This window comes from Sminthopsis crassicaudata, chromosome 2, assembly GCF_048593235.1.
Source record: "Sminthopsis crassicaudata isolate SCR6 chromosome 2, ASM4859323v1, whole genome shotgun sequence".
Lineage (NCBI taxonomy): Eukaryota > Metazoa > Chordata > Mammalia > Dasyuromorphia > Dasyuridae > Sminthopsis > Sminthopsis crassicaudata.
In genome coordinates this window covers 274,662,282-274,682,589 of record NC_133618.1, presented here as the reverse complement: position 1 = coordinate 274,682,589, position 20,308 = coordinate 274,662,282, and the positions used below count along the sequence as shown (strand labels likewise).

The window sequence follows — 20,308 nt, the reverse complement described above, 5'->3', positions numbered from 1 at the left end:
CTAAGTAGCATTGTTCATTAAGAAAAGATATGAAGTAAAAAAAAAAGAAAATATATGAAGTAAATGAAGTAGAGGAGGAATGTATGATGGAGAGAGATTTGACTGAAGATCAGTAGAAGCAGAAATAGAAATTATATTGTCATCAGTGTCTGACTATGTTGTCTTTAGAATTTGTGGTATAAAAAGAGAAGTTAAACTGAGAATAATCTGACATGTAACAGAAATTTTTAAAAAGCATATTTTAAAGGGTCCAGAAAGAGAATAGATAGAGCTTCTTGGATTAAAAGGGATATAAGCCTAGTAAAGATAGAAAGTTCTTAAAAATTAAAATATGAAGACATAAAGAGAAATAATTCAAACAAGAAGGAAACAGAGGAATAATCTAAAGAGACTTTTATAGATTCTTGGAATTTAGATCTTTTTTTTTTTTTTTTTTTTTTTTTTTTTTGGCTGAGGCAATTGGGGTTGTGACTTACCTAGGGTCACACAGCTAGGAAGTATTACCTGTTTGTGGCTGGATTTGAACTCAGGTCCACCTGACTTCAGGGCCAGTGCTCTATACACTATGACATCTAGCTGCCTTTTTTTTTTTTTTTTTTTTTTTTTTTTTTTTACAAAAGGAGAAAGCAATGATAGTTAACAGAGGATGGATGGATGCAGAGGTATGGCGCTGTCTTGTAAAAATAGTGCTGGGACAATTAGATTATAGACTAAACTGAGATTGGCAAAGAAGGGTAAAGACCCAAAAGCTAAGAATATGAGAGCTATATTGGGGAAAAGAGAAGTACCAAAAAATATATAGGATGCTTGGGATGTACAGGATGATAACAAAGGAAAAAAACAGAAATGTTTAAACATTTTTAAAAAATATTTTTTGAATTGGAGAATTATTTTTGAATTGGAAAGAATGTGATGATATGGGATAGGAGATATATTTTGGAAATGACAATGATGGTAACAGGAAAATTTTAGTTTTTTTAATTCAAAAAAGGAAAACAATTATTTTTTATTTTTTTCTTCTTAAAAATGATTAATATTTTATTTCCCCCAAATTATATGCAAAAACATGCTTTAGCATTCATCTTTTAAAAAATGATGAGTTCTAAATTCTTTTCCTTTCTCTCCTTTCCCTTCATTGAGAAGGTAAGCAATTTGATAGGTTCTACATGTGCAGCTATGAAAAAGATATTTTCAAGTTATCCATGTTGTGAAAGAAAACACAGGTTCTGTCCCCCTTTAAAAAAAACTAACAAATCAAGAGAGATAAAGCAAAGAAAGGGTATACTTTGATCTGCATTCAGACTCCATCAGTACTTTCTCTGGAGATGGATAGCATTTTTCATCGTAAGTCCTTTGAAATTGTCTTAGATTAAACAATTGCTTTAAAAAAACATATTATAGCAGATTAACCTTATTTTATTTTTTGCTAATATTACTAAATCATTAGATCAAAGGATTATAATTTATATTTTAGAAAAGTATTTAAATATTTTGTGCTATTTTTGAATGAATGAATGAAAAACATTTATTATATTTTAATGTACTGCCATACATTGTATTTTGATATAAACAAAGCATTCTGATATAAATAAAAGCAAGCAATATAGCTCCTGCCCTTAAAAAGCTTATATTTTAATGAGGAAGACGATGTATAAATAGGATTTAGAAAAGTGAGGGAACAACTAATGTATGCATGGTTTGGAAGTGAAGTGGTATAGGACTGATTCTGGGCAAGATAAGACAAAAGCCCAGTTATCAGAGCCCAGGTCTGATAGGAGAGAGGAAAATTGAAGTGTAGGTGGCATGGAAAAATTAAATCAAGTCTAACAAACATTTATTATGTTCTTTCTGTGTAACTAGCATGGTGCTAAGCATTGAGGATATAAAGAAAGGCAAAACAAAAGTGAAAAAAAAATCAACCCCATCCCTGCTTTCTGCAAACCATGTATAAATAAGACATATACAAAATAAATTGGAGATAATTGTGAAAGGAAGACCCTAAAATTATAGAAGACTGGGAAAGTCTTCTTCCAGGAGTGTCTTTAGCTGACACTTTAAGGAAGGCAGGAAAGCCAAAAAAAAAAAAATGGAAAGAAGAGGAGGGAGAGAATAGTCATAGGAGAATATCAGAGGAAAAATAGTATACTTAGGTAGATTCAGAGTTGGTTGAATGACTAGAATAGACTACAACTGAAGTATTATGTTCCTCTCTGAATACCACAGTTTGGAAAGGGCATTGATGAGCTGAAGCTTAACCAGGAGATTGGTAACAAGGTTGATGAAGGACCTCAGAGTCATTCAATATGAAGATCAGTTATTGGAGCTGATACCAACATATTTGGTATAAGAGGAGGTTTGGAGTAAGGGATAGGGATGTATACATGACAGTTAGTGTTAAGAATTTAAAGGTTTATTGTGTAGCAGAATATTTATTCTGCCTGGAATCTGAGACCAGATAGAAGTAGTGTGTGTCTAACTTCTGTTAGAGTGACAAATTTAAGCTTGATGATATGAGAGAGAGAGAAAAATAGCTTATCAATAAGAACTGTACAAAAGGGGAATGATGTGTTTCAGCAGGTTTGGATTCTCCTTCATTCACTAAAGGTCTTAAACAAAGGCTGGATCATTTTTTTCTCTGGGTTGGCTTAGATGGTCCCTGAGATCCCTGCTAACTCTGACATGACTTTATCCTTTTAAGTAACAGTTAGTTACAGAGAGATAAGTGTTCAGCTAGTCAGCTATATTGGTGGTATTATAAACAATAATAAGAAAGGCAAAGGGGCTGTTTCCTAACTTACATTGTTGCTTTTATCTACTGTGCATAAGTGATTGATTATTCCAGAAGCCAAGTTCTGAATAGCCCTGCTTTTATGATCTAACAAATATTGCCATGGTCCTCTTGTCAAAAAGAATGTGATTGCTGAATTTTATATAACCTCTAAAATATTATCCTGGAAATATTTTGTTTCAGTCTTGTGCTGAAAAGACAAGTTTATGCCCACATTATGGCATCCAAATTGGTAAACAAAACCATTTGGTCTATCAGAAATACATATTTTGGATGGATTATATAGATAGTGGCTGAATCTAGTAAGAAATTTGAATTGGATTGAATTTGAGAAATTATGTTTTGCTTTCTATCATCCTAAGTTACTCTCCTTGTTGTTTCAGCACTAATATTCAGATAATGAGAGATGTCTATGAACCTCAAAGCACCAAGAATCATAATTACAGTTTTCTGTAGCCTAAAGGGCAGTTGGAAAGGGAGTTTTTTTTTTGGATAATTTATATGGTTCTATCTCCTTTGCTGAAATATACATTATGAGATGTTAAGGATTTTTCTTGCATGTTTAATATGATTATTTTTGTTAATGTTAAGGACAACCTAAAAGATGTAGGATTTATTTAAAGGAATCTCTGGGGTTGGGTGAAAGAGGGAGGAGAATAGAGACACACTCTTTCTCTCTCTCTCTCTCTCTCTCTCTCTCTCTCTCTCTCTCTCTCTCTCTCTCTCTCTCTCTCTCTCTTCTCTCTCTCTCTCCACACACACACACACACACACACACACACACACACACACACACATATAATGTGTATGTCTACACAAATGTATAAAGAATAGCTGCTTGGAGTGAGTGGGATAATTGATAACAGATGACAGAAAGTGGAACTTCCCAATTCTATTTTTTGCTTCTGTTTTCCTCGATAGATTCTAGAGGTGGAAAGGATCTCAAAGATCATAGGATCATAAGCCCAGAGGTGGAAATTCATTTATTCTATTACCTACATATTTTTTATTTGGTTTTTAAGACTGGGTCTCCCTGGCTTGTACAGGTTGTAAAGTGTGGCAGCCCTCACTTGTTTGATCTATTAGCAGGAAGCTTTGACTTGCTCCTTTTCTGACATAAACCCATTAACCTTTCTGGAGGCAGCTCCCTGGGATTTACCATATTGATATGTACATCTGATCAGCTTTAGTTCTACTATAGTTTATAACTTCCAAACTCCAGGGATCCACCAGTGTCAACCTCCTTCACCTAGCAGAGATGACAGCTTTGCTCCATGCCTGTTTATTCTCTACATTTTTTACAGGTAAGACCTTTAGATTAGTTAAGGAGAATAACTTAAAAACTAGAGGGACCAGAGCAAACAGAGTTAAGAGAGAATTGAAATACATGACAGGTCATCTAATACTAGAATTCAAGTCACTTATCCTAGACAAATGACACCCCAAGAAATGAAAAATCTGATTTTTGAATGACAGAGTTATGATTTTTAAATATGGAAAATGGTACAATTACTACAATACTAAAGATGATGGTGATAATGCTGATAATAGTTCTTGTATAGTACTTTAATGTTTACAAAATGCTTCACAATTATATATGACAATCCAATAGATAGGTGTCATTATTCTCATTTTACAGATGAGGAAATTGAGGCAAGCAAATTGACTACTTAGAGTCATACAACTATTAAATTTCTGAGGCCAGATCTGATTTCAGGGCTTCCTTACTTTAATACTTTATATACTATGTCACCTAGAGAAAAAGTTGTAATTTTCAAAAGTGGGAACAAGGGAGATTCTACAAAAATAGCTTGGTGAGTTTGATGTCAGTTTCTGACAAGACTCTGGAATAGCTTACTAAATATCCCAAAAACAATTAGAGAGACTACAATGGTGTTTACTTTGAATTAGAATGAGTTTATTAAATCTTTTTCCTTTCATTAAGCCTTTATATAATTTCACTTTTTTTTGGGGGGGGGAAACAAGGCTATCTTTACTGAGAAGTAAAGAAAATCTGCTATATCAGCAGATATAGTATTTGTGGTTTCATGAAAGGCATTCAACAAAGTCTCTCATTCTTATAGATTCTGAGTAACAGAAGAGTTACTTGGTTTTGGACCTGGTTGAAGAACTCTATTCTAAAATAATCTCTAATGCCATTCCACAAGGCTCTATCCTTGGCCCTGTTTTTTCTATCATTTTTATTATTTATTTAGAAAAAGGCACAATATTTAAAAAAACATACTTATGATACTTGTAATCGATATGAAACTGTGAACTGTGGTTTATACTGGATAATGGAATTGAGAATCCAAAAATATCTCAATTAACTAGGATGAAACAAATCTAATGATGATATTTAGTAGGGAGATCTTGTTATATAGTGGTTAGACTCCTTTGTCCTATGAGTCAGAAATCTTGGCTCTGCTACTTATTAGCCAACCTTGGTCAAATCACTTAACCTCTCCCAATCTGTTTTTTCATTGATAAAAAGAGATAATTTATACTTATATTATTTAACTCATATGGTTGTGGTGAAGAGCAGTTTAATAGTTTTTAAAGTGCCTATTATATGGAAATCACAATATTAGATAAAGGAGATACAAATAGTCCCTATTCCTAAAGAGCTTGCATTCTGCTGGAGGAGAAGAGGAAAGATGTAACATATACACAAATGATTATTACCACAAGGTATAATATGCTAGGATCAAAGGAGAAATTCAGGCAAGGAACACTAGGAAAATTCTAGGAGGGAGAGATCAGATTAGATACCATACAAAAAGTGCTTTGTAAATTATAAAGCACTATGGAAATGTATGCTATTCATGATGTTCTTACATCCCCATGTTATGTATTATGAAGATGATGATGATATAGTTCCTTCACTGACGCCCCATTCAATTGCCACCTTGTAAGTTAGGACATAGGCCCACTGTAATCTTTTCTTGTCACACTTTCATCTGGAATATTTTTTTCAGTTCTAGTTTTTATGCAGGATATTGAGAAACTGAAAGGAAACCAGAGGATGGTACCAAGGATGAGTGGACCATCCAGAAGGAATGCTTGAAGAAGTTAGGGATATTTATCTAGAGAAGAGTTTTGGAGGTTAAAGGATGATTACTTATAAATATTTGAAGAATTGCCTTGTGGAATATTATTTTTGCTTGTCAAAGGACACAATTAGGGTTGGTAAATAGAAATTCTAGGTAAATGGATTTTGGCTCAACTAAAGGAAGAATTTCACAGGAGTACAGTGGAAAGAATGCTGAATTTAAAGTCAAAGCTCCTAAGTTCATATTGTGATTCTTCCCATTTACTTCCTATGTGACTTTGGAAGAGTTTTTAAATCTCTCTAGGCCTTTATCCATAAAAGGAGAGGTATTAGATTATATTATTTCTGAGGACCCTTCCAGCTCTAAATCTATAATCCTAATTAGAGGGTTTCAAAGATAGAATAGGTTGCCTTGAAAGACAAGTTCCATATCCATGAAGGTCTTCAACAGAGCCAGAATTCTGTGTTTCCCTGAGCCACTAACTCCCTTCCATGCCTGATGGATTCACAGGAACATTTTCAAGCTTTGTCATAATCTTTCCTAGCTTTGCCTAGAATAACTAAGTCCCACTATGTTAGTGGTGATAAATTTCTTTAAAACAAGATAATTTTCTCAGATATCCATTAATGTTCAGCCTTTCTATTATAATTATTTTAAGAAAATAGCAACTTTTGAATTAATAAATATTTGAAATCCCATCTGTAAACTTTGTTAAAACATGAGCAGGTATCATGCTGCAGGCAGATTAAGTACCAGAAAGAATGGAGCCACAAAAGCAATTCAGGGGAAAGAGCCTGTCCCTGAAGGTTGTTGCTACCTCCCACAAAAGATCTTTGCTGACCTCTTTTCTCCTTCTCTCCCATAGTTGTCAATAATAATAATGGCAGAAAATATTCACATAGTACTTACTACACAGCAGACATTGTGCTTAGTACTTTACAGTAATCTCACCACAACCTCACCACAACCTGGGGAAGTGGGTGCTATTATTATCTCTATTTTACAGATGAAGAAATTGAGACAAATAGAGGTTAACAGCTAGGCTTATGGGGTTAGAGCTGGAAGAAATCTCAGATACGATTCTGTCCCATCCTCAAGTTTTACAGATTTAAAAAAAATGAGGCTTATTGAGGTTAATTCACTTAGGAAATATGGCATCAAGGATAGAATCTGAGACCAGGTCCTTCAGATCCAGAATTTATATTCTTTCACCTGTTCTACATACTTCCTTCCCTTCTATCTTGAAATTCCTTTATGTGTCTTTATATATACTTTGTAATATTGACTCATCCACATGCATGTTGTATCGTCATAATGAACTCCTGGAGGTGAAGGATTGTTTTCCTCTTTATTTAAGTGTCTGAGGACAAATTTGAACTCATAAAGATGAGTTTACTTGGCTTCAGACTTGGGACTAGCTATCATGTCACTTAGTCGTCCTATTCCAATGAGGAAAGTTTCTGGCAAAGCATATTCAGTATCTACTTCTTAGCTCAACTCTTGTCAACTTGGGTATTCTAGTATTATTAGGTACTGGTCTTTTGTTATAAGGACTTTTTGGATGCTGAAAAATTATGTTTTTTTAAAAAATGACATTTATATTAAAAATATTGATAAAATAAGCTTCAGAAGAAATAGCCCCCCAGATAAAAATGCTTGATGAGAGATATAGAATTTTTTGAGGATCTGAGAGAAAACTTTTCCTCAGATAAATGTACTGAGAAGAACTGTGTGAAGGAAAGCAAATGGCTGATTGTGTTAAACATGGCTACAGGACATTGTGGTCATTATGGCTCATTTACATATAACTTTTCAGAGTTTTATAGTTATAACTTAGGTTATAACTGAGAAATTATAAATCAAATAACTGTCAATTATGGGACAATTATATAAAAACTGTTGAGATCATGTCTAATAGGTAGGTTTTTTTGAGTTTCATACAATATAATTTCACTTAATACAACATAGGGGTTACTATGTACAAGAGAGCCCTCATTTAAGGCATTAGATGCTATAGGAGGGGGATAGAGCATCAGCCCTGAAGTCAGGAGGATGTGAGTTAAAATTCAACCTCAAACACTTAACATGTACTAACTGTGTGACCCTGGGAAAGTCATTTAATCATAAGTGCTCCCCTCTCCTTCCCAAAAAAGAAATTATAGGAGGGAGAGAAGAGACCACTTGATGAAAATCAAAGCAGAAAGGAAGATGATATCAGAAATAGAAGCCAATTGGAAAGCCTCATTAACAAAAACAGAATACGAGAATACAGTCATACTATACAGCTGTTCAGTGGGAGTTGTGATGATTGGAAGAAAGACATCGCTTGGTTGAGAGCTGATTGACTAGAGAAAGCTTAGTCAGCTTGAGAGAGAGCAGCTTAAAGAGAGTAATGAGAATGGAAGTCAGGTTACAGGAAGTCTGAGAGGTAATAAGGAAAACGCTTTGTTAAAACTATGTACTACAGATGACATGATGGTATACTTAGAGAACCCCAAAGAATCTGCTAAAAAGCTATTAGAAATAATTCAGAATTTTAGCAAAGTTGCAGGATACAAAATAAATCCACATAAATCCTCAGCATTTTTATACATTACCAACACAATCCAACAGCAAGAGATACAAAGAGAAATTCCATTCAAAATAATGGTCGAAACTATAAAATATTTCGGAATATATCTACCAAAGGAAAGTCAGGAATTATATGAGCAAAACTACAAAACACTTGCCACAAAAATAAAGTCAGATTTAAATAATTGGAAAGACATTCAGTGCTCTTGGATAGGCCGAGCGAATATAATCAAGACGACAATACTCCCTAAACTAATCTATTTATTTAGTGCTATACCAATCAGACTCCCAAGAAATTATTTCAATGACCTAGAAAAAATAACAACAGAATTCATATGGAACAACAAAAGGTCTAGAATTTCAAGGGAAGTATTGAAAAAAAAAATTAAATGAAGGTGGTCTAGCTGTACTTGATCTAGAACTATATTATAAAGCAACAGTCACCAAAACCATTTGGTATTGGCTAAGAAATAGACTACTTGATCAGTGGAATAGGTTAGGTTTACAGGACAAGATAGTGAATAAAAATAGCAATCTAGTGTTTGGCAAACCCAAAGGTCCCAACTTTTGGGATAAGAATTCATTATTTGACAAAAACTGCTGGGAAAACTGGAAACTAGTCTGGCAGAAACTAGGCATGGACCCACATTTAATACCACATACTAAGATTAGATCAAAATGGGTCCAAGATTTAGGCATAAAGAACGAAATCATAAATAAATTGGAGGAACATGGGATAGTCTACCTCTCAGACTTGTGGAGGAGGAAGGAGTTTGTGTCCAAGGGAGAACTAGAGACCATTATTGATAACAAAATAGAAAATTTTGATTACACCAAATTAAAAAGTTTCTGCACAAACAAAACTAATGCAAACAAGATTAGAAGGGAAGTAACAAATTGGGAAAACATTTTTACAGTTAAAGGTTCTGATAAAGGCCTCATCTCCAAAATATACAGAGAATTGACTTTAATTTATAAGAAATCAAGCCATTCCCCAATTGATAAATGGTCAAAGGATATGAACAGACAATTTTCAGATGATGAAATTGAAACTATTTCCACTCATATGAAAGAGTGTTCCAAATCACTATTGATCAGAGAAATGCAAATTAAGACAACTCTGAGATATCATTACACACCTGTCAGATTGGCTAAGATGACAGGAACAAATAGTGATGAATGTTGGAGGGGCTGTGGGAAAACTGGGACACTAATACATTGTTGGTGGAGTTGTGAAAGAATCCAACTATTCTGGAGAGCAATCTGGAATTTACCTAAAAAGTTATCAAAATGTGCATACCCTTTGACCCAGCAGTGCTACTACTGGGCTTATATCCCAAGGAAATACTAAAGAAGGGAAAGGGACCTGTATGTGCCAAAATGTTTGTGGCAGCCCTTTTCATAGTGGCTAGAAATTGGAAAATGAATGGATGTCCATCAATTGGAGAATGGTTAGGTAAATTATGGTATATGAATGTTATGGAATATTATTGCTCTGTAAGAAATGACCAACAGGAGGAATACAGAGAGACTTGGAGAGACTTACATCAACTGATGCTGAGTGAAATGAGCAGAACTAGGAGATCATTATACACTTCAACAATGATACTTTATGAGGATGTATTCTGATGGAAGTGGATATCTTCAACATAAAGAAGAGCTAATCCAATTCCAATTGATCAATGATGGACAGAATCAGCTACATCCAGAAAAGGAACACTGGGAAATGAGTATAAACTGTGTTTTGTTTTGTTTTGTTTTGGTTTTTCTTCCCAGATTATTTTTAGCTTCGGAATACAATCCTTCCTTTGCAACAACAACAACAACAAAATTCAGTTCTGCACATATATATTGTACCTAGGATATACTATAAGATATTTAATATGTATGAGAATGCCTGCCATCTAGGGGAGGGGGTGGAGGGAAGGAGGGGAAAAATTTGGAACAGAAGGGAGTACGAGGGATAATGTTGTAAAAAAAAAATTACCTATGAATCTGTACTGTCAATGAAAATGTTATAATTATAAAAATTAATAAAAAATTTTTAAAAAATAAAACATAAAACTATGTACTATATAAAAACTAGAATAGTCAGAAAAGATAGAGTACACTTTCTAGATGTTTAGTAATAAAGAAGAATCGAAAGAATTATAATAACTTGGAAGGTATAAATAATGAGTTTGATTTTATATATTTCAAGTTTGAAGTACAATTATTGTCCAAGTAGAGCTGTCCAGCTGGGAATGCAGAGCTCAGTATCTATGACATTCCTTATTATTATTTTATATTAAAGTATAGTATACAATAGCCTAGTCAATTTATTAATTTCCCTGAATTGACAAGTTCTTGCTATTTCCAAATGCTATCATTCTCTTGAAAATGACAGGAGGAAATTTTTATTCCATTTGCAAATAATATATCTCATATTCCTTTATGCTACTCAGAAATATGACATTTGACTTTTACCATATCAAAACTTAGAATGTAGGCACATCTGTTTCCTGGTAAGATATGAGAGAGTATTTACTTAAGACTTGCAAGCAAACTGAAAGACCTAAGGAAACTTGGTAGATAGATGTGATATATTTTTTCTGTAATTTGGAGGTAATGAAAGGCTGTGTTCCTTGAAGACTGTGATGAATTAATACGGGTAAAAGTGGAAAACACCACTGAGCTATAAAATAAATCTTACTCTGCTCTTTCCTTTATTTTTTTATATTTTACAGTAGTAGGCTTGGCAGTTCTGTACCTAGGGAAATAAAGCTCTTGTCTAGGGTTTGCAGAATAAAAATAAATATTAACTTAGATATCTTTCTGAAAGAGATTTAGACTTGGATTTCTATCTTGAATGGCTTTGTTTTATTAAAATGTTATTTGCATTTGATTAAAAAGCAATACATTTCATACTTTAGCCCTGGCATGAGTTTTTTTCATATAAAAGTTTGCACGCACCAGTTCAATTTTTAAGCCTTTTTAGACACCTATTATTTGTCAAGACATTGGTGATACAAAAATAAAACAATCTTTTCTCACAAGAAGCATACATTCTACTAGCAAGTATGATGTAGACATGCATATAATAATTATACAAGGAAGAGTGTGATGTGGAAAGGAGAGATCAAGCAAAGCATTTTAAAAATGTTTAGGAAGGAAGATAATATTGTTAGCTGGGAGCATCATGCAATAGCTTTGCTGAACCTTGAAAAATAATAAGGAATCTGAAAGACCAAGATGAGTAAGTAGTTCATTGAAGGCTTAGGGGATGGGTATGAAAGTATACAGAAGTAAGAGTTATGTTGAGTTTGGAGACTAGCTAATAATCCAGTTTTTTTATTGATTTTATAATTATACATTTTTGACAGTATATATGCATGAATAATTTTTATAACATTATCCCTTGTATTCATTTTTCCAGATTTTCCCCTCCTTCCCTCTACTCTCTCCCCTAGATGGCAGGCAATCCCATACATTTTACATGTGTTACAATATAACCTAGATATAATATATGTGTGTAAATCCAATTTTCTTGTTGCACATTAAGTATTGGATTCCGAAGGTATAAGTAACCTGGGTAGATAGACAGTAGTGCTAATATTTTACATTCAATTCCCAGTGTTCCTTCTCTGGGTGTAGTTGTTTCTGTCCATCATTGATCAGCTGGAAGTGAGTTGGATCTTCTTTATGCTGAAGATATCCACTTCCATCAGAATACCTCTTCATACAGCATTGAAGTGTACGGCGATCTTCTGGTTCTATTCATTTCACTCAGCATCAGTTGATGTAAGTCTCTCCAAGTCTTTCTGTATTCATCCTGCTGGTCATTTCTTACAGAGCAATAATATTCCATAGCCTTCATATACCACAATTTACCCAACCATTCTCCAATTGAGGGACATCCATTCATTTTCCAGTTTCTAGCCACTAGGAAAAAAGCTGCCACAAACATTTTGGCACATACAGGTCCCTTTCCGCTCTTTAGTATTTCTTTGGGATATAAGCCCAGTAGTAGCACTGCTGGATCAAAGAGTATGCACAGTTTGATAACTTTTTGGGCATAGTTCCAAATTGCTCTCCAGAATGGCTGGATTCTTTCACAACTCCACCAACAATGTATCAGTGTCCCAGTTTTCCCACAGCCCCTCCAACATTCATCATAATAATCCAGTTTTTAAGGAATATAAAATGGATAAAAGAGAATGTGAAATGAGTGGAAAGATATATTGGGAGCTAGGTTGTGGAGGGCCTTAAATCCAAATTAAAGAGTTTATAAATTAACTTAGAGACAATAGGGAGCCCCTGAAAGTTTTTTGAGTAGGGACAGTGATGTGATGCCTTTCTTGTGCCTCAAGATTTTTTTTTTTTGCTCTATATAAAGGATATACTTTGCTTCTATACGCCAATACTTCAGCAGACTGATGATCTCATTTATGTGTGTATTTCCTCTAATCTGGCCCCTCCCTACACATTCATGCTTGTTTATCTTGTATAACTCTCACTTGAGTCTTCTCTGAAAGAGACAGAGACAAAGACAGAGAGAAATGCATATGTATGTATATAAATACATACATACATATAAGTTATGTATAGAGTAAAAGGAAATAATTAAGAAAAGAAGGCACTAAATTAAGAAGAGTTGGGAATGGCTTCCTGTAGAAGATGGAATTTTAGTTGAAATTTGAAAGAAACCAAGGAATCAAGGACGTGGTGATGAGGAGGGAGAACATTCTAGACATAGGGAACAACCAGAGAAAATGCTCAGAGTAGTGAGGTGAATTTCAGTAGATTGAAGATTATGTGGGAAGGAATAGATGTAAGAAAATTGGGAAGGTTGGAGGAGGGCTAAGTTATGAAGGACTTTGAGTGACAGAGGATTTTATATATGATCCTGGAGATGATAGGGAGCCTCTGGAGTTTATTGACTAGGAGAGTGACATGGTCAGACCTGCAATTCGGGAAAATCATTTTGGATGGTTTGGAATAGGAAGTGATTATTTTGCAGGCAGATCTACCAGCAGGCTATTGCAATAGCCCAGGCTGAGGTGATAATGTCCTGCACCAAAGTGGTGGCAATGTCAGTGGAGAAAAGGGGATATATTTTGGATAGATGTAGCAGTGGTCAAATCTACAAGTCTTAACCACAAATTGGATTGTGTGTGTGTGTGTGTGTGTGTGTGTGTGTGAGAGAGAGAGAGAGACAGAGGGACAGAGAGACAGAGAGTCAGAAAGTCAGAGAGAGAGAGAGAGAGAGAGAGAGAGAGAGAGAGAGAGAGAGAGAGAGAGAGAGAGAGAGAGAGACAGAAAGTCAGAGACAGAGAGAGAGAGAGAAAGAGAGAGAGAGAGAGTAGTCCAGAATAACACCCTGATTGTGAGCCTGAGAATCTGGGAAGATGATGTGTTGATCTTCACACTAATAGAAAAGCTGAGGAATGGTAGAAAGAGGATTTAAGGGAAAAGATAATGAGTTCCATTTTGGATATGTTGAGTTTAAGATATCTGCTAGACATATATAGTTTGAGATGTCTGAAAAGCAGTTGAAGATATGAGAGTGGAAGTCGGCAGAGAAATTAGATAGAATAGGTAGATTTAAGAATCTTCATAGCAGGTAGAACTGCTAATATTAATCCATTCTCTTGTTCTTTTGACAGTGTAACAATACTAACTGAGCACACCGGCTGTGTATCAATTATCTGTTGCATTTGCTATATGAATCTCTTTTCACTCATTTTTCCTTGTCATTCTTTACAAATCATCTTTTGAAGAATAATTTGAACAATAATAGTAGTATTTAAAGATTGAAAGATTTAGTAACTGATCAAGACAGTGACCAACTACAATTCAACTTCCCTCCCTTCCTCCCTCCCTCTTTCCTTCCCTTTTTTATTCTCTCCCTTCTTCCCTTCCTATGGCTAATGAGGGAATTGTTGTTGTTTTTTTTTTAATTTTTTATTTTATTTTATAATTATAACATTTTTTGACAGTACATATGCATGGGTAATTTTTTACAACATTATCCCTTGCACTTACTTCTATTCAGATTTTTCCCTTCCTCCCCCAACCCCCTCCCCCAGATGGCAAGCAGTCTTATATATGTTAAATATATTACAGTATAATTTAGATACAATATATGTGTGTAGAACCGAATTTTTTGTTGCACAGGAAGAATTGGATTCAGAAGGTAAAAATAACAGTTTACATTCATTTCCCAGTGTTCCTTTTCTGGATGTAGCTGGTTCTGTCCATCATTAATCAATTGGAATTGGATTAGCTCTTCTCTATGTTGAAGAAATCCACTTCCATCAGCATACATCCTCGTACAGTATCATTGTTGAAGTGTATAATGATCTTCTGGTTCTGCTTGTTTCACTCAGCATCAGTTGATGTAAGTCTCTCCAAGCCTCTCTGTATTTCTCCTGTTGGTCATTTCTTATAGAACAATAATATTCCATAACATTCATATACCATAGTTTACCCAACCATTCTCCAATTGATGGACATCCATTCATCTTCCAGCTTCTAGCCACTATGAAAAGGGCTGCCACAAACATTTTGGCACATACAGGACCCTTTCCCTTTTCTAGTAGTTCCTTGGGGTATAAGCCCAGTAGTAGTATGGCTGGGTCAAAGGGTATGCACATTTTGATAACTTTTTGGGCATAATTCCAGATTGCTCTCCAGAATGGTTGGATTCTTTCACAACTCCACCAACAATGCATCAGTGTCCCAGTTTTCCCACAGCCCCTCCAACATTCATCGTTATTTGTTCCTGTCATCTTAGTCAATCTGACAGGTGTGTAATGATACCTCAGAGTTGTCTTAATTTGCATTTCTCTGATCAATAGTGATTTGGAACACTCTTTCATATGAGTGGAAATAGTTTTATGTGATTTTATTTACACATATATTTTTATTGAGTTTTATTTTTCTTGCTTTCTCAATGGATTGGGAAGGGAGGCAAAAGAGAGGAATAAGTAAAATTAAAAACTCAAGTCTTCAATAATATTATTTGTAATGTATTTCATTTGCTTGAATCTATCATGTACCTAGCAAATAACAAGTGTATCTCTTTTGTCCTCAACTTCAGTTCTTTGAATAGAGTAGTTATTAGAAGCCAAGTAACATCACCAGAAGACTACTGGTGTTAAAAGAATGGGTCATTGTTTCTTTGAATGGAGTAATTTTAAAATTCATCAAAAAGGCATATAACAGCAAAGATAACATTGTTGGAATCATTGATTATTGACATCAAGTGAAGCACAAAATACACAGATGTATGCATACTCATAATTCCAGTGGAGTCCAGTTTGGAGAAAATTTCTATACAAATGGTATAGTCCTTTAAATCAGAAGTATCAAACATAGGACCTAACAACACTCCTGAGTGTGACTGGAAACAGACAGTTGGAAAATATCTAAAATAAATAAACATACGATAAACCATAGATAATGCTAATATGTGCGTTTTTCTAAACCAATGTGTGGTCCAGAGGGATCCTTAGTGCAGACTCTCTTTGACCTTGACGCCACTTTTTTGAATGCTTCAATTTGCAGATAAGGTTTTTGTTTCATCAAACCCTGAAACACTTCAGAGGCTTCTAATAAAATCCATAATCACTCAAAAGAATTTGGCTTAACCATTAACTAATTTATCAAGAATGAGTGTTGTTCACTCTATGATATACCACTGAATAGATGATCTATATCACTCCTTCATTAGGCTGAATTGCTTTGGGAAATTGCAAAGCATTGCAAATAAAAGGTATTTAATAAACATCCATTAAATTGAATGACTTAAAAAGGGAAGAATTTGGAGGTAGGAAGACAAATTAGGAGGCTATTACAATAGTCCAAAAGAAGGATGTTAAGCCCCAAGACTATTTTACTATCTATGTGAATAAAGGCAAAAAAGTACAGGGGTGAAAAACATTGAAGAGAAAGAACTGACAAGACTTAGCAATGAATTAGATATGTTAAGGAGTGAAGAGAAGGGAAGTCAAGAATGACTCTCAGGTTTGGAATTGAGGTGACAAAGAAATTTGATAACCTTAACAGAAATATTCGTGAAGTTGGTGAGATGATGAGTTCAATTTTGGATATGAGTTTGAAGAACATTATCCAGAATGAAGTACTTAGAATGCAATTGGAGATGGAAGATTGGAACTCCAAAAAGAGATTAGGAAACTGTCTGAAAAATAATGCATTTAATACAGTTCTGCAATAATCAGATTGCCTATAGATTTTATATCTCAGCTGTAAACATCCCCCTACTCTTTTCAGTTATCAGTAATTTAGGCATTCAATCTCTTAACTCATATAGTTTTTGCATTACCATCTTAATATGCTGTCATTTGCCAAATAATTTCAATTTTATATCATAGCATTACATATGTAACTCTCTATTCCTCATTACTATAGGTCAGGCCCTTGTTATCTCTTTGGCATATTATATCAGGCTCATTATCCCATTTTCCCACTTAAGTAAAGCCTGGAGAAGTTGCCAGACTACTTAACTATTATATCCCTAATTAAGTCTAAATTCCATTATCTGTCATTTTTAGATCCTTCAAAAATTGTCACAACCTACTTTTATAAAACATCATTTAAGCTCATTATGACTCCCTTCCATATACTCTATATTTTAGCCAAACTGGACTTATTCACCATTCCCCAAAAATGAACACTATTTTCCTACTCTTATAACTGTGGGCTGTTTCTTTTGTCTGGAATGCCCTTGCCATTATCCCTTCCTGTTCTTTTATGATGTAACTCAAATGCTATCTCTTCCATAAAATTTAAAAGGAAAAGGAGGAAATGTCATGTTAATTTTATGTGGTTTTTCTGAAGATTGGCACACTGTAGTATATTCTTATGCTTCCTTTTCTACTCTCTGCTTTATGTGGAGAGAGGTGAGCTAATAATGAAATAGACTTTTAGGTAGCCTGCCAATTGGCTTACAATCAAATGGCTTCCTAAATGGCCAAACGTGAGCCTGAAATTTTAGAACTGATGAATGAGCTCAATCCATAGTACCTAAGTAGGGAAATTGCAAATTGGCATAGAGCAGACTAGTGAAGTTTATGGCTCCCTTCCCAAAATAATGTTTTTAAATTCATAAAATAAAATTTATAAAAACACAAAAGAAATATGTTTGTCAAAAATATTTTTAAAACACAAACTCATGATCTCTTGTAATCTATCACTGTTTAGGCATTAAGAATCCCTGACAGAGGTATTTGGTTCTAAGTGTGCCTTTCTTGGGTTAAATTAAAGCAAAAATAACATATTTTTGTATTGTATATGTGTATTGAGGAATCATTTGGTTACATAGAGGTAGATCAAGTGAAAATTCAGCCAGAAAACATTAGCTTAATAATTAGGCGTGCTACTCAGCTCTTCCTGGGTAGTTTTTTTTAATTTTTATCTATACACTTTGAGGAGGCAGCATGGGCAAGGGAAAGGAACTCCAATTCTAGAATGAGAGGCTTTGTACTGTCCCTGATGTTTACTACCTATGTGACTTTGAAAAAAATGATTTAACCTTCTTGGGTCTCTAAAATAAGGAGTTTGGTTTAGGTGATCTTTTGACTTCTCTTCCATTTCTTTATAAGTCTCCAGATATTTCTATATACTGTTTTTTACCTTGTGAATAAACTTTAGAAAATTTAACTTTTTTTTTGACCTGGAGTATGTAGAATCCGGTCTCTCTTGAGTTTTTGAGAGGACTGACATGAACAGATGTTTGTGTAAGGAATACCATTATGTCAGTGGTGTGAAAGAATAAGAAAATAGAAATGGGAAAATCTGTTAGGAACTCATTGGAATAGTCTAGGTGGGTTATAATGAGGGATTTTATGGAAGTATGGTAGAGAGGAGAGATTGGATCCAAGAGATTTTGCAAAGCTGGAACAAATAGGACTTGAATAATTGAATATAAGACATGAAGGAAATGAGCTCAACATTGCAACTATGAAGATTGCAACCATAGAAAGAAATAGTAAATTAAAAACGAGGAATTAGGTGTAAGGTAAGAAAGAAGGAAAATTAACACAAAAGCTGTTTTGAATGGAAGGCTTATAGAGCCTAAAAATCTGATCTTAAAAATGTTCTTAAATTTGTTATAGAGGGTCAATATAGCTTCCTAAACTAACTAGCTTTTAGGTCTGATATTACCAGCCAATCTTACTGAAGTGGAGAGGTTTCTTAAAAGTACCCCTTGGGGCAAAAGGTAGAAATAAATTTGATTCTTCTGGGAAGGCTCTGGCACATTTAAAGATAACTCTCCAACCTGGTGTTCACCCTCCTACCAAGCTCCAGTTCTTGATGCTTTCAGATGTTAGTTCTTCACTCTTGCAATGCTGGATAAGATAGATATGACACAGCCCAATTACTATTTGTTAACCATGTTACAATACATGGTCTTACACTAGAAGTGAATCATGGGGGGGGGGGGGGGAATCTTTGGAGCTTAGCTAGGGAAGTCTTGGACTTGTTTGAATAAGAAAATTCTGTTCTATTTCTTGATACTGTTTGTAGGTGATTTCTTAGCTTCTCTTGTTTGGAGGCAGCAGAATGTTCTAACTTAAGTTCTTTAATATTATCAAGAGAATTCTAGAAATCTCTAAGGATTACTTTCACTTTTTGTTTACATTAAATAACATAATGCCTTTGAGGTATAGATTGGGGTGGGAGAAAAGGGACAATTAGAGAAATTGCTGTAGCTGGCTTATTTTGTCACAGAACAGGATTGTTGCTATGGTTCCTTACCCCAGGGAGAGTATCTGTCATTCCTTTGCTTACATTGCAAGGGGGTGGGGGGGAGGGAATAACATTTTCTATGATAGTAAGCCCCAGTTTACAGAAAAATCTAAGTTCTTAAGTTTTTATCTACTGTAACATATATTAGACCTTACAAAATTAGGAGTTTGATATTGGAAAAACAATTCTTCCTATCAGATCCTTCCACCTGCTCCTTTTTGAAGTTGTTTCCTCCTTTATTTAACTATTATGGAATCTATTGAGCCTTAGTACCACGAGAGTAAAAGATGATGCTTTTCAGGTTTTAGGTTGAGGAAGAAGTACACTGTGCTAGTGTACCTGAACTTGTAATTGGGTCAGGGCCATGGATCCCTCAGAGACCATTTTAGTCTGGTTTCTTTTAGCATTTAACACATTAAATCAATAAAGTAAATTTCAAAATGAGATTGGATATCTCTTATTCTTAGCCATTATTTTGAACAAGTGAATTAATGGAAAAACATTTTTAAGTCCTTACTGTATACCAAGCAGTAAGTATTTTGATAATGTCATCTATCTCCTTAGAAGGGAGAAAATCCTTTCCTACATTTCCCTATATAAATTCATATGTTCTGTAGCAGATCATCCCACCATTTGCTTTCTCTTTATTTCATTTGCTTTGATCTTTTCCCAACTTTTCTTATTAAAGATCTAAAGAATCAGCCTTAAATTAGTTCAGTTTCCTTTCTGTCATCCTAAGTGAAAATTGAAGGTTTTTTTTAATCATTAAAATATCATTCAGATTATGTTTTACAGCTCTTTTTCTTTTTCTTCTTCTTTTTTTTTTTTTTTTTTTTTTGGTTGGTATCATTACTCAATAAGAATCCATTTGCTTAAATAAGCACAGACCTTGAAATGTCTTAAATAACTCCAGGTTGAATGCTGCTGAAGTTCTGAAGTGATACTTAATTGTTTTGTACTTGGCTTGTCAACCAGCCAGCTTCATAACTCCATTTCTTTTCATGATTCCTTCATTAAGAACTTATTTTTTTATTGTTGTAATGCCATGTTTATACAGACAAGAAAAAAAATCTGCATTTGGGGATAGTTGGGTGACATTTTCCTTTTAGAAATGTTCAGAGGTGATTGAGATGATGCAATATTT

General features: G+C 34.3%; 1 protein-coding gene across 12 annotated transcripts in view; it reads left to right on the top strand.

Moving 5' to 3' along the window:
* Window positions 1–20,308, top strand: part of FRMD5 (FERM domain containing 5) — a 392,157-nt gene that overhangs the window by 73,116 nt on the left and 298,733 nt on the right. The gene's annotated exons all lie outside the window — the stretch shown is intronic.